General features: G+C 47.4%; 1 pseudogene; it reads left to right on the top strand.

Moving 5' to 3' along the window:
- Nucleotides 1-8418: 8418 nt before the first annotated feature.
- LOC119181196 (uncharacterized) lies at nucleotides 8419-10642 on the top strand (annotated as a pseudogene).
- Nucleotides 10643-11394: the final 752 nt, after the last annotated feature.

The raw sequence follows: 11394 nt of genomic DNA, 5'->3' as shown, positions 1-11394 counted from the left end.
GATCTTCATTGCAACAGATACAGGTAAACAGGGGAGCGAGGTTATCTGGTTCCAAGAACGGCAGCGAAAATGCGCCGAGCTTGGGCCTGGTTTTGAGGGTCATCTAGTGACAAGCAGAGGCTCCCCCAGCTCTAGTCACTCCCGTATGAATTATCCAGTCGGCTTTGCTTATCAGCCGGTTGGGAACATCTGTAGGACATTCATATAATGTTGGCGTGCTCAAAACTAAATGAAAGTGGTCACTTCTATATGAATTATTTATGACTTTCCCTTTTAGTAGGGGTACAAGTGAAAGAGATATGTTTTGTTGGCGAAGTTATAGTACATTGGTCCCTTCCTATTTAAGAGACGGGCGCCGGAAGAGAACAGAAACTATTCAATGAGACGACCCCGTGTATCACAACAAGAATCTCCCCACAGACCGCTATGTGTGTTCAGGTCCCAAATGACCAGATAAGGTTCAGGTACTTCGTCTATTAAAGAATGAAATTCACGTTTTTCAAGTCGGTGGCGCGGAGGTATTGTTAAGAAGGCGAGACGCCAACACGGTCCTGAAGGCGCCAATGCTCCGAACTCCACCGCCAATGTAACCAGCCGTTTGGTAGCATGTGTCACTCAGCTTGAGACTGCTTCTGCACTGAGCTGATAGACGAGAGGACAAGGCGACGGTCAGTTGAGGCAAGGTTTATATATACAGCATAGAAATAGAGGCGTTACAAATTCGGAACTGGGGCCGAACGCTTAGGGACACGTAGAGCCAAGATGTCTTCTCTCGCACGCATCCGCCGGCTTCTCTGTTACGAAGCGTGCCGGTGACGAGGTTACGAAGGGCGCCACGAAACTCGCCGCTGCCAAGGACACCGGCCGCGCCGACAGCGAAAGGGGCTCGAAGCAACTGAGAGGCTTCTCGGACACACAGGTCTACTGCCGGGGACGCGCCGCAGGGCCTTTTTCATAGGCACCAGGTGGATTCTTTGAGTCGCCAACGTTCAACCAGAAGCACCGCTGGCCGTGATGTCACAATCCTCAAGAGAAACTCTAGCCTTGGTCTTTTTTATGCCGAGATGCCCTGCCCACGCGTTTTCATGCGCCAGTTCCAATAGTTGGCGACGATACTTTTGGGGCACCAAGAACTGCTCATACTTGCTACCTTGCACATTTGTGTAGTTCCGATACAGGAGCACTGCCTTCTCAAAAAAGAAAGCATTCTTTTTTTTCCCTAAATTTACGCGTTCCATTAGCGCTTTAATCGAGAGGTCCTCACACTGGTCTCGAATGAGCGTGTCTCGATCAGCCCTCAACAGTTCACCCCAACTTACCGCTACAGGCGAGAGCGTTTCACCCCTCTCGCTCTGACTCGATGGCGCCATGTCGTCTCCCCCTGCTGAGGAAAGCGCCGGTCGCTTCAGCGACGGGCCACTCGAGTGACTGCTCACATGACTCACACGAAGAATTTCCTGTCTAAGGTTCCGTCGACTCGCCGCCAAGGTCACACAGATCGGTAGCTTTTGCACTTGGTGCTTCACCACATTGAACAAGATCAATTACCTGCGAAAGCTTCCGCGCTTGCAATTGCGCGAGGGCCATGAACCCTAAGTTGGAGAAGAACGATTTACCCTGCTCTTTGAGAAGCTCCTCTGAGAAACGATAAGGAAAACGATCGGGAAGCGCAGCAGACACAGCCTGCGGCTGCATTTCCGATGGAGGCGGAAATGTCGAGGCCCGTGTGCTCAGATTTGGGTGCACGTTAAAGAACCCCAGGTGGTCAAAATTTCCGGAGCCCTCCACTACGGCGTCTCTCATAATCATATGGTGGTTTTGGGACGTTAAACCCCACAAATCAAATCAAATTAAATCAGCAGCAGACACAGCCACTTCGGTGCGAAGCTTACTGAACAGGCCTTCAATGACAACCGTAGCGATTGGTAAGCAAGCACTCTGCTTCTCGGCGACTTGCCTGATCCACGCGCATTCGCCTGTAAAGTCATCCGGAGACACCAATGAAGGATAGACAATGTTCATGGTTGCCGCTGAGTCTCGGAGTGCTCGACACGTTTTCCCATTCACACTAATTTCTTGGAGATACGGCTCCAACAACCGCATGTTCTTTTCTGATTCTCGGATACTTGCGAAAGCAAACTTTTGCTTACAGTTTATCGCGATGTGCCCTTCCTTTTTGTAGTTGTAGCAGATTAGCGACTTCCGTGATTGAAACGCCCGTGTGGTATCAGTGCGTTGTTTAGGAACCTCACTAGATCTCTCCGCTTCCGTTTGCTCTTCCCCTACAGTGTCCTTCGTAAGAGACGGGTCCTTCCTGAAATTATGGTGCGCGTGGGTTTCCGCTGATCAGATTTCTTTGAAAAGCCCTCTTTTTCATTCTTTTCAACGTGCTCCGCCCTACTATGCAACTTTCAGCGAGTGTAATACTCTTCACCTAACTCTGCTGCCTTGTTTAGCTGTACTTCGCCAAGCTTGTCCTGCAGCCAAAGCTTGACATCCTCCTCGATGCAGCAATAGAATGCACCCAATGCAATGCATTCTACCACTTCATCGTGATCGTCATAAACACCTTCTCCCTTGAGCCATTCAATTTAATCGGCTTTAAGACGAAACGCGAAGTCAATGTGTGACTCATTCCCCTTATTAGCATACCGGAACCTTTGCCCGAAAACCTCGGGTGATAACTTAGAACATCTCAAGAGCACTTCTTTAACCTCGTCATAGCTCTCAAACACCTCCCTCGACAAGCACGTTATCGCGTCGAACACTTCACCGGGAAGAAGAGCTAACAGGTTCTGCGCCCAAAGAGACCGCTCCAAAGCATTTCGCTCACATGACGTGTTCAAACTTCACGAGATACTTCTCCATGTACTCGCTTACTACAAACGGTGGCAGTTGGTCCTTAATTCTATAACCGCTGACCTGAAATGTCGCAGAAGCTATGCTAGGTGCCTGCGAACACCGTAGGAACACCACTTCTATTCGTTTCAACTCGAGGTGCTCCTGTCTATCGGCCTCCTCGCGCTCGCGACGTTCGCGCTTTTCAGCTTGTTCGCGTTCGTGAACTTCTCGCCTTTCAACCTCCTCGCGGCGTGCTTTGATATCCACCCAGGCCTCATCGACTTCCTCAGCTGACACTCCTTCATCCTTTATGATCTCAAAGATCGCTTGCTTTCGTTTCGCACAGCCCAAAGTAATGCCGAGTTCCTCACAAATTTCGATGAGTTCCTTCACTTTAAGGTTATCCATCGTTCACACTAGCCTCTTGCTGTTTGCCTTTGTTAAGAATCTACTTGATGTACCCACTATAAGTCTACTAGCAAGACGCACAAGCAATTTTTTACACTGCCGTGTTTACACCCTCTGCATTAACTTTGGTTTCAAAACGCTCTGACTTGGCTTGAAACGATCAAAGCTCCCCCACCAATGCTTCACACAGCCCTTCTCTAAACTATTATAAACTGTGCTAGAGTAGTCTGGTGAACTGAGGGGAAAACATCAGGCACTCACCGCATAGATGTCGCTGACGCCGGCCGATCCCACCGCTGCCACCACGGTTACGAAGGCGAGACACCAACACGGTCCCGAAAGCGCCACTGCTCCGAACTCCGCCACCAAGGTCACCAGCCGTTTGGTAGCGTGTGTTACTCAGCTTGCGACTGCTTCTGCACAGAGCTGATAGACGAGCGGACGAGGCGTCTGTGAGTTAAGGAGGCAAGGTTTCTGTACAGCATAGAAACAGAGGCGTTACAAATTCGGCACTGGGGCCGACAGCTTAGGGACTCGAAGAGCCGAGATGTCTTCTCTCGCAGGCATCCGTCGGCTTCTCATTCTTTTACGAAGAGCACAGCCGACGAGGTCACGAAGGGCGCCGTGAAACTCGCCGCTGCCAAGAACACCAGGCGCGCCGACAGTGAAAGGGGCTCGAAGCAACCGAGAGGCTTTTCTGAAACATATGTCTACTGCCGGCGACGCGCCGCAGGGCACCGGGTGGATCCTTTGAGTCACCAACGTCGAACCAGAAGCGCCGCTGGCCGTGATGTCAGAATCCTCCAATGGGGCCTTCCGCTGGGCCGCGCCATGCTCATCAAATCCGGGGCTGCTGCGCTTGGTTGCACCCAAGGACGAGTGACGCCGCCACGCATTGCATAAGACTCGCCAGACTGGAAGGCGCCGATTGCTTCAACTGGCTCGTGGGCTGAGGGAGCTCGCTGTGCGTTGCGTGACAGACCGGCGCCGCCGCTTGATGACGTCGTTGAGATGATTGCGTCAGGCGGGTTCGACCGCTGGCCTTGACACAGATTGCCTTCGCAGCCCCGCCGTGGTGGTCTAGTGGCTAAGGTACTCGGCTGCTGACCCGCAGGTCGCGGGTTCGAATCCCGGCTGCGGCGGCTGCATTTACTATGGAGGTGGAAATGTTATAGGCCCGTGTGCTCACATTTGGGTGCACGTTAAAGAACCCCAGGCGGTCTAAATTTCCGGAGCCCTCCACTACGGCGTCTCTCATAATCATATGGTGGTTTTGGGACGTTAAACCCTACAAATCAATCAATCAATCAGATTGCCTTTGCAGAGGCTTTGACATTCGGTGTGGACTCGCAGGCGTAACAGTATGTACATAGAGCAGACGGTGACGAGTTTCTTTAGAAGAATTGCTCGGACAGCCTCCACCTCGAGTGAAGTTTAAAGGGATAATTACATACATGCTATTGACTAACCATAACAGCTGCACCACCGGGTGATAGCATGGCATCATCGCTATCTTTTCGAAAGACTACATAGTTACGTAGAAAGTTTGTGTGTGTTCGTTTTAATTATGTACACACAGCACTCTTGGATTGTGTTCATGGAGGAGTTCGTGTAGATCATCGAGGTTTCGAAGCCTCGGATGTTTTACTGTAATATTTCTGTCTGCACATTAAGAAGAGATGCTGCTGTGCGTACAGAGTACCCTGTGTTAAAGTGAACTTGTTGATTCAGGTGGCAGGACGGTTGTCCGGCCCCGTTATTGACTTTTTGTTTCTTTTGGCACGTTAATATAAGTGAATCCATGGCGGCCATATTGCTCAGGGCAGAAGGAGGCGGTGCCTGCCTTGTAGTGCCGTAATGCTCTGGGCACTTGCGGCCATGCACTTCCTTATAACTACTAAAGCAACTGTTTATTATTCCTAGGAGGCGAGGGAACATGAGAGCGACTTTAATGGACATCTGCTTTAATTTTTTTTACACTTAGCGCTTTAAACATGTTAAAAAACGCAAGGCCTGCGCGGAATGCGCAGCACAGTCGCAGCGAAAACTAGAAGAGTGACCGTTCAGCGCCTTCTCTAAACACTGTTTAGAATTCTACAAGCACGTTGCTCGGTATTCAATGCGCCATAATTAATCATAAATTTCGTGTACTAGGCAAGCATTCACTATGCTATCCTTCATCATTCTTTGGAGAAGCGTACGCATTATCCGCGACACACTTGTAGGAAATTTTGTGCAATCGCTTATGCAGTGCCTGACGACGAGGAAATATACGTGAAGTGGGTATGCGCCACAGTTAATAGGTGATCGAGAACAAGTTTTCTAATGGCTTGGAGCATTGGACGACTCAGTCGTTACGCAATTCGCATTGTCTGACGCCTGGCTGTTCCATTGTTCTAAAACGCTTTATTACTGATATTAACGCGCTTTCTTTCCCGACATCAAGGACTCCTTGCTGAATTTCATGCCGACCGGTTGTGCCCTCGAGATCTCCGACGTCAGCGTAGCTCTGGCGGACTGGGCTGACCCTACGTCATCTCCTGGTGCCGATCGCCGACGACAGCGTAGCTCTGAACTTCTGGACTTGCCCTACGCCATATCCTTCCGCCGACAAGAGCTCTCGCCAGTGGTGTCCCGTCCTCGGACTCCTGCAACCGTGTCCATCTTACTTCCGTCGTTCGCCGTCCTGGCGCTTCGCTCTCTCCTTCCTCCCTCTCTATCTCTTCACCTTTTAATCCTATCATTTTAATCCCTCCTTTGCCCCCCCTCCTCGTGAGCTACTGTTGAGGTGTCCTCCCCCTGAGAGACAGTTGTAGGGCTCACTTTTCTCTTATTTTCATTTGAATCACTCCTCCCCCCCCCCCCCGACATGAAGCCTGCCTAAGGCCAGTTTAGAAACGAGTTCCAAGCACTGGTGTGACTACTCCACAAGCCAAATCACACTCCTAAACTCTGAGAGAGATTTAAACGAGCTCCTGATACTATCAAACTTTTCATTAGTATATACTACATTTTCGACACTTCGCAGGGATTAATCGGACAAGAACTCCTCCAATATACCTTGGTGTACCATTGCGTGCATGTAGATTCAGTGCGCATTACTGGAAGGAGTGCGTCCCTAAGCTTGAACGACAGGCCCAGGCATTTGTTCCCCAGACATTTGTTTGCCCTCAACTTTTTTAAGAATTTATTGAGGTTGTTTTCATTACATTTCATGAAATGCACAACACTGATTAGACCCATAGCCATAGGCTAGTACGAGGTCTAACGAGAGAAAGTATACAAGCAGAATACAAATTGTATAAAACAATCACAGCATCAAATAACATTTTTTTTTCAAGGAAACGAACAAAATTACACGAGAGCTTTCATTAGGATTTAAGGTGACGTAAATGCTTGATGCAACGTACAGAAATGTAAAGAAAACGCAATGTTGCACTTTGATCATAAATAATCAAATAAACAAGTACAGGTAAAACATCAAGTTATGTGTAAAGTTTTGTACATGGTCAATACTATTGTTCTACATGTTGCAAATATGTTCGAAGTGCGCAAATAATTTAAGTGCAAATATTTTTAAGTACTTTTTCAATCTTTGGGAGAGCTGAAGCTTGCAATACTTTCTTAACAACAGAGCTTTACAATGTATTGCAATTTATCCATTCCGCAAGATTTTATATACAAAGCTTTCATCAGATTTTCGCTACTTTCATATAAGGTCTTCGACTTTTGAGCCCATGCATCGTGACAGCATATTCAAGCCATTTAGTTAGGGTGGTTTCAAATTAAAACGCCTTTATCTATGGCAAATAGTGTCACGATACTTATTTTTTTTTTTCGAGTCTATTCCTATCCTGTTCTCCGTTCCTTCTTGCAGGTTACACTTGTTGATTGCTTACCAGACCTATCTGTTTCATCAAACTTCTCCGAATGCTCATGTTTGTGGGGATTCAAGCAGGAAGTTTATGTCGCAGATCAGTTTCTTAAAGCTCGCTTTTCTGTAGATTACCTGTACACAGTATCGCGCCAGATACTGTCTGAGGATCAGATTGACAAGGAGAGAGCGCGCTTTCCTCCTCTGCCTCCACGTCGGTCAGCTAAGGATGACGAAAAAAATGCACCGAATAACGGGTAAGGGAAGCCCGTCCTGCTCCAACACCCTCTAGACTAGCTAAGGCCTCTCCACTTCATCCTCTCCTTAACGCCTACGTCACCGCACTACGACGGAGCTGCTTCGACGTCTCTCGACCCGCTTTCGGGAAGCTCCCCTTCCGAAGCAACCCGTCTCCATCGCTCCGCCCCGCTCCGACCGGTTTTGTGGTATTTGCGCTACTGCGCGCGCACGGAATAAAACAAGCCGGAGTGCCGAATTTCGGGAAATACTTTGTAGCATTTTTTTATATTCGACCTCAAAATTAATTAATTATTGCGTGAGACACGTGCGTATCAGTAAACGTACTCTTTTAAAACGTTAAAATTGGGTTTTACGCCACGTTTTGTTTCTACTTTTGATATTTTAGCGCAATGCTGAAGGGGGTGACGGCATCCGCAGGACATCAGTGGACACGCGGTTCATGTGGCTGATTTTTCGAGCTGTTGCGTTGTAAAACTGTGTGTGTTTTCGTGCTCTGTGCATCGGCGAGAGTGTTGGTATATTGCCTTATTAACGATGGCATGAGTGAGTCCAACCAAGAGTGTGTGCGTCGAGTGGGCAAGCTGTGATAATGCCTGGGCATTGCTGTGTACCGCGGGAACTATGACGGTGGAGAATCTGTGCGTGTGTTCACGTTCCCCTCGGACCCTACAAGAAGAACTCAGTGGATTAAGGCTATTCACCGTGCGGACTTCACACCAGGAAAGCGATCAGTGGTAAGGCTAACTTTCCTATTAAGTGCCGTTTTCTACACTTCCTGTGCATTGAATAACACCACGGGGATCGATGTGAGAGATAACGAGGACGCCCACTCTAGATTAAAAAGAATGTTTGCGTGGCAAATATGAGGGAGTGACCTTGTATAGATGACATTCGGCACCACGGGTTTCTTGAGAAATATTCGAAGTGTCCATTACTTTGCTGCCATGAAGATGAGCTACTGCTTCTTAACTTAAAATACTACGTTATTCTGTCTTTTTTTATTATCCTAGGTCTGCGAGCGCCACTTCAGACTGACATTCGGTGCTTGACGCGTCTTCTGGAAGCTGTTGAGGGATTTGATGAGACACCTACCTTGAAGTCCGAGGACAAGACCAGTGGCATACTAAAGCTCGTGGTGTCGCTTCTTGAGGACGCAATGAATCAAGAAATGCAAGACGAGGAGCGACGCGATGCTTGTACATTCTTAAGGGAACAAGTCATGCTCCTTTTAAGCAAGTCACCCCGCTGCTCTTCAGACTTGTTAGTATTTTTGAGCCTCCTATTTACCATCTCTCATCACGCCTATAGATACTTGAGGAACTACGGAGGTCTCAAACTGCCGCATGAGTCAACAATCAGGCGTGTATGCAATTCTCATGTTGTCAATCCGGCAGCTGAACAACAGGATGTTTCATTCTTGCTGTATGCGAAGAAACTCGTGACTGCAATGAAGGATCATGAAAAAACTGTGGTACTCATGATGGATGAAATCCATATACAACCGTATTTGAATTACAAAGGTGGCACAATCGTCGGCGTTGCCAGTAACACTTCGAATGCAGCCAAAACAGCACATGTATTTATGATGCAAAGCCTTCTTTCAGCTCAAAAAAGTGTTGTTCATATTTTGCCAGTAGATAAAATCAACGCTGAGCAGCTTCACACTGTCCTCCGGAGCATCATAAGTGAGCTTGAAAAAAGTTGGTCTTCGCGTCATTGCTGTTATCACGGATAACAATTCTATAAATCGCAGAACAATGTCTCTTTTTGGAAATTCATCAAAAGTCAGCAGTTCCTACCCGCACCCACCAGATCCGACACGTCCTCTTTTTTTGTTGTTGTTGTTGATCCCGTTCACCTGTTAAAATGTGTTCGTAACAATTGGATTAATCAAAAGAACAGTGGCACATGCATGTTTTTTCCTTCTCTTCTGGATCTGCATGGCAGCCCGAAAATTATCACAGCATCTTTCAAGACCCTCCGGGATCTTCACACAAAGGAACAAGATCAACTTGTGAAGGCTGCTCCAATGCTCTGAATAAAAGCTCTCAATCCTTCCAGCATGGAGAGGCAGAATGTTAAACTTGCCCTGAAAGTGTTTAATCCATCCACGACAGCTGCTTTAGAAACATATGACCAGCGCTATGACTTGCAGCACACCACCTGGAACTGCAGAGTTCATAAGGATTGTAAAAACGTGATGGAAGATTAATAATGTTAAGTCTTCCAACAAAGGACGACGGCTTCGCGATGTGCTGCAGACTCCCATCACGCAAACGTTGTGCCTACAAATAGAATTCCTTCGAAGCATCATGCTGTGGCTTGACGTGTGGGAACAATTGAAGTTCGATAACGAAATTCTCACATGGGAGACCCACAGTGCTTTTCGACTCACTACAGAGACATTGATCAAGCTTGTCGCATATTGCCTCGAAGACCTTGAATTTGACTATGTACTCCTGGGCAAGTTCCAGACAGACTGTTTGGAGGAAAGATTTGGCAAGTATCGACAACTTTCCGGGTCTCAATACCATGTCTCCATTAGGCAGATATATAAATCCGAACGCAAGCTTCGTCCACAGAGTGCCCTGAAGTTGCCAGAGATGGATGCGGAAACGCCTCCAATCAAATTTGATGAGGCCATTTTGCAGAAATTCAAAACTGAATTAAATGCTAAGGACATTGAATTGAAGGCCCCTAATCTTCCTGCCATAATATACGTCGCAGGCTATTGTGCCCATGCGGCACTTAAGAGACTGTCATGCACTGCGTGCAGAACAAACTTAGTGGAAGAAGAGGACATCGTGTTGGAAAACGCAGAAGTAATAGAGAGCGTGAGTAGCGGAGGACTTAAGTTTCCCCAACCTGCAGTGGTGAATGCTGTTATGACCGCCGAAATAGTGTTGGACAAACTACGAAGTCACAAGTATTCTACTGTCTTTCATGCACTCCCCAATCAAAAGCAAGTCCTTTTTTTCGCTGACGTGCAACCTCTTGATGGAGGGCAGCCATTTGGAGGAATGGCATAGCGGTCACAGCCCAGGATTAGTGCTACAACACCTACTTAGTGCTGCAACCAACATTCTGCTGAAAAACTACTGTAAACTTAAAAACGATCAACTTGTCCAAAAGAAAGTGGCTGAAAAGCGGAAGCTGAGCACCTTAAAACCTTGACGGTTCGGTACTTTCACTTGTCTGTAAAGCGTCACGTGCACTTGACCATTTATATATTTTGATAAACATTTTTGTTACACCCAACATAGTTCATTTGTGTATTGTTGAGTGAAGTAAATATATATAGATTATGAAGAGTCTGGCTTTGGTTGCTGTAAAACGAATAGAAAAGACGCATATGCTTCTAAAAGACTGTTGATTCTAGAATATATATATATATATATATATATATATATATATATATATATATATATATATATATATATATATATATATATATATATATATATAAGCCACGGCACAAAAACGAGAACGAATGGAGGGCTTGCAACACGCCATAAGTACGCGAACGAGCGGCGCAAGCAATGCGTCTTTCTGAAAACGCGGCCTCGGCGCGCCCGTCGTAATGTGGTGACGTCACCGAGGAGTGGAGAGGCCTTTGCTAGTCTAGAGGGTGTTGCCTGCTCCCATTGCCCGCAACCAAAGACTGTAGAGCACGTTCTGCTGCGGTGCGCTGCCTATATCGATGAGCGCCGCCATCTCATCGCTGCGTATCGTCGTCAGGGGCTTGCCACTTTCACCGAGTAGGAACTCTTGTTCCCAAGGACATACGCCAGTGTTTACAAACGCGAGCTTGGAGCTCTCATCGCGTTCTTCGTGGAGCGCGCCTGTGACATCATGGACGTTTGTCTTCATCCTTTCTTTTTCTTCCTTCGTAGACACGGCAATCTTCGAGCGCCTGTGACTTCGCGGACGTGTGTGTCTGTGTGTTCTTTTTTTTTCATCGCACCGAGGTCTAGTGAACTCGCCCACGTTAATTCAACGGACCTTGATTT

The sequence above is a fragment of the Rhipicephalus microplus genome, unplaced genomic scaffold, assembly GCF_043290135.1.
Source record: "Rhipicephalus microplus isolate Deutch F79 unplaced genomic scaffold, USDA_Rmic scaffold_14, whole genome shotgun sequence".
NCBI lineage: Eukaryota > Metazoa > Arthropoda > Arachnida > Ixodida > Ixodidae > Rhipicephalus > Rhipicephalus microplus.
The sequence above is the reverse complement of the archived record's forward strand: the minus strand, read 5'-3'. Positions and strand labels throughout refer to the sequence as shown.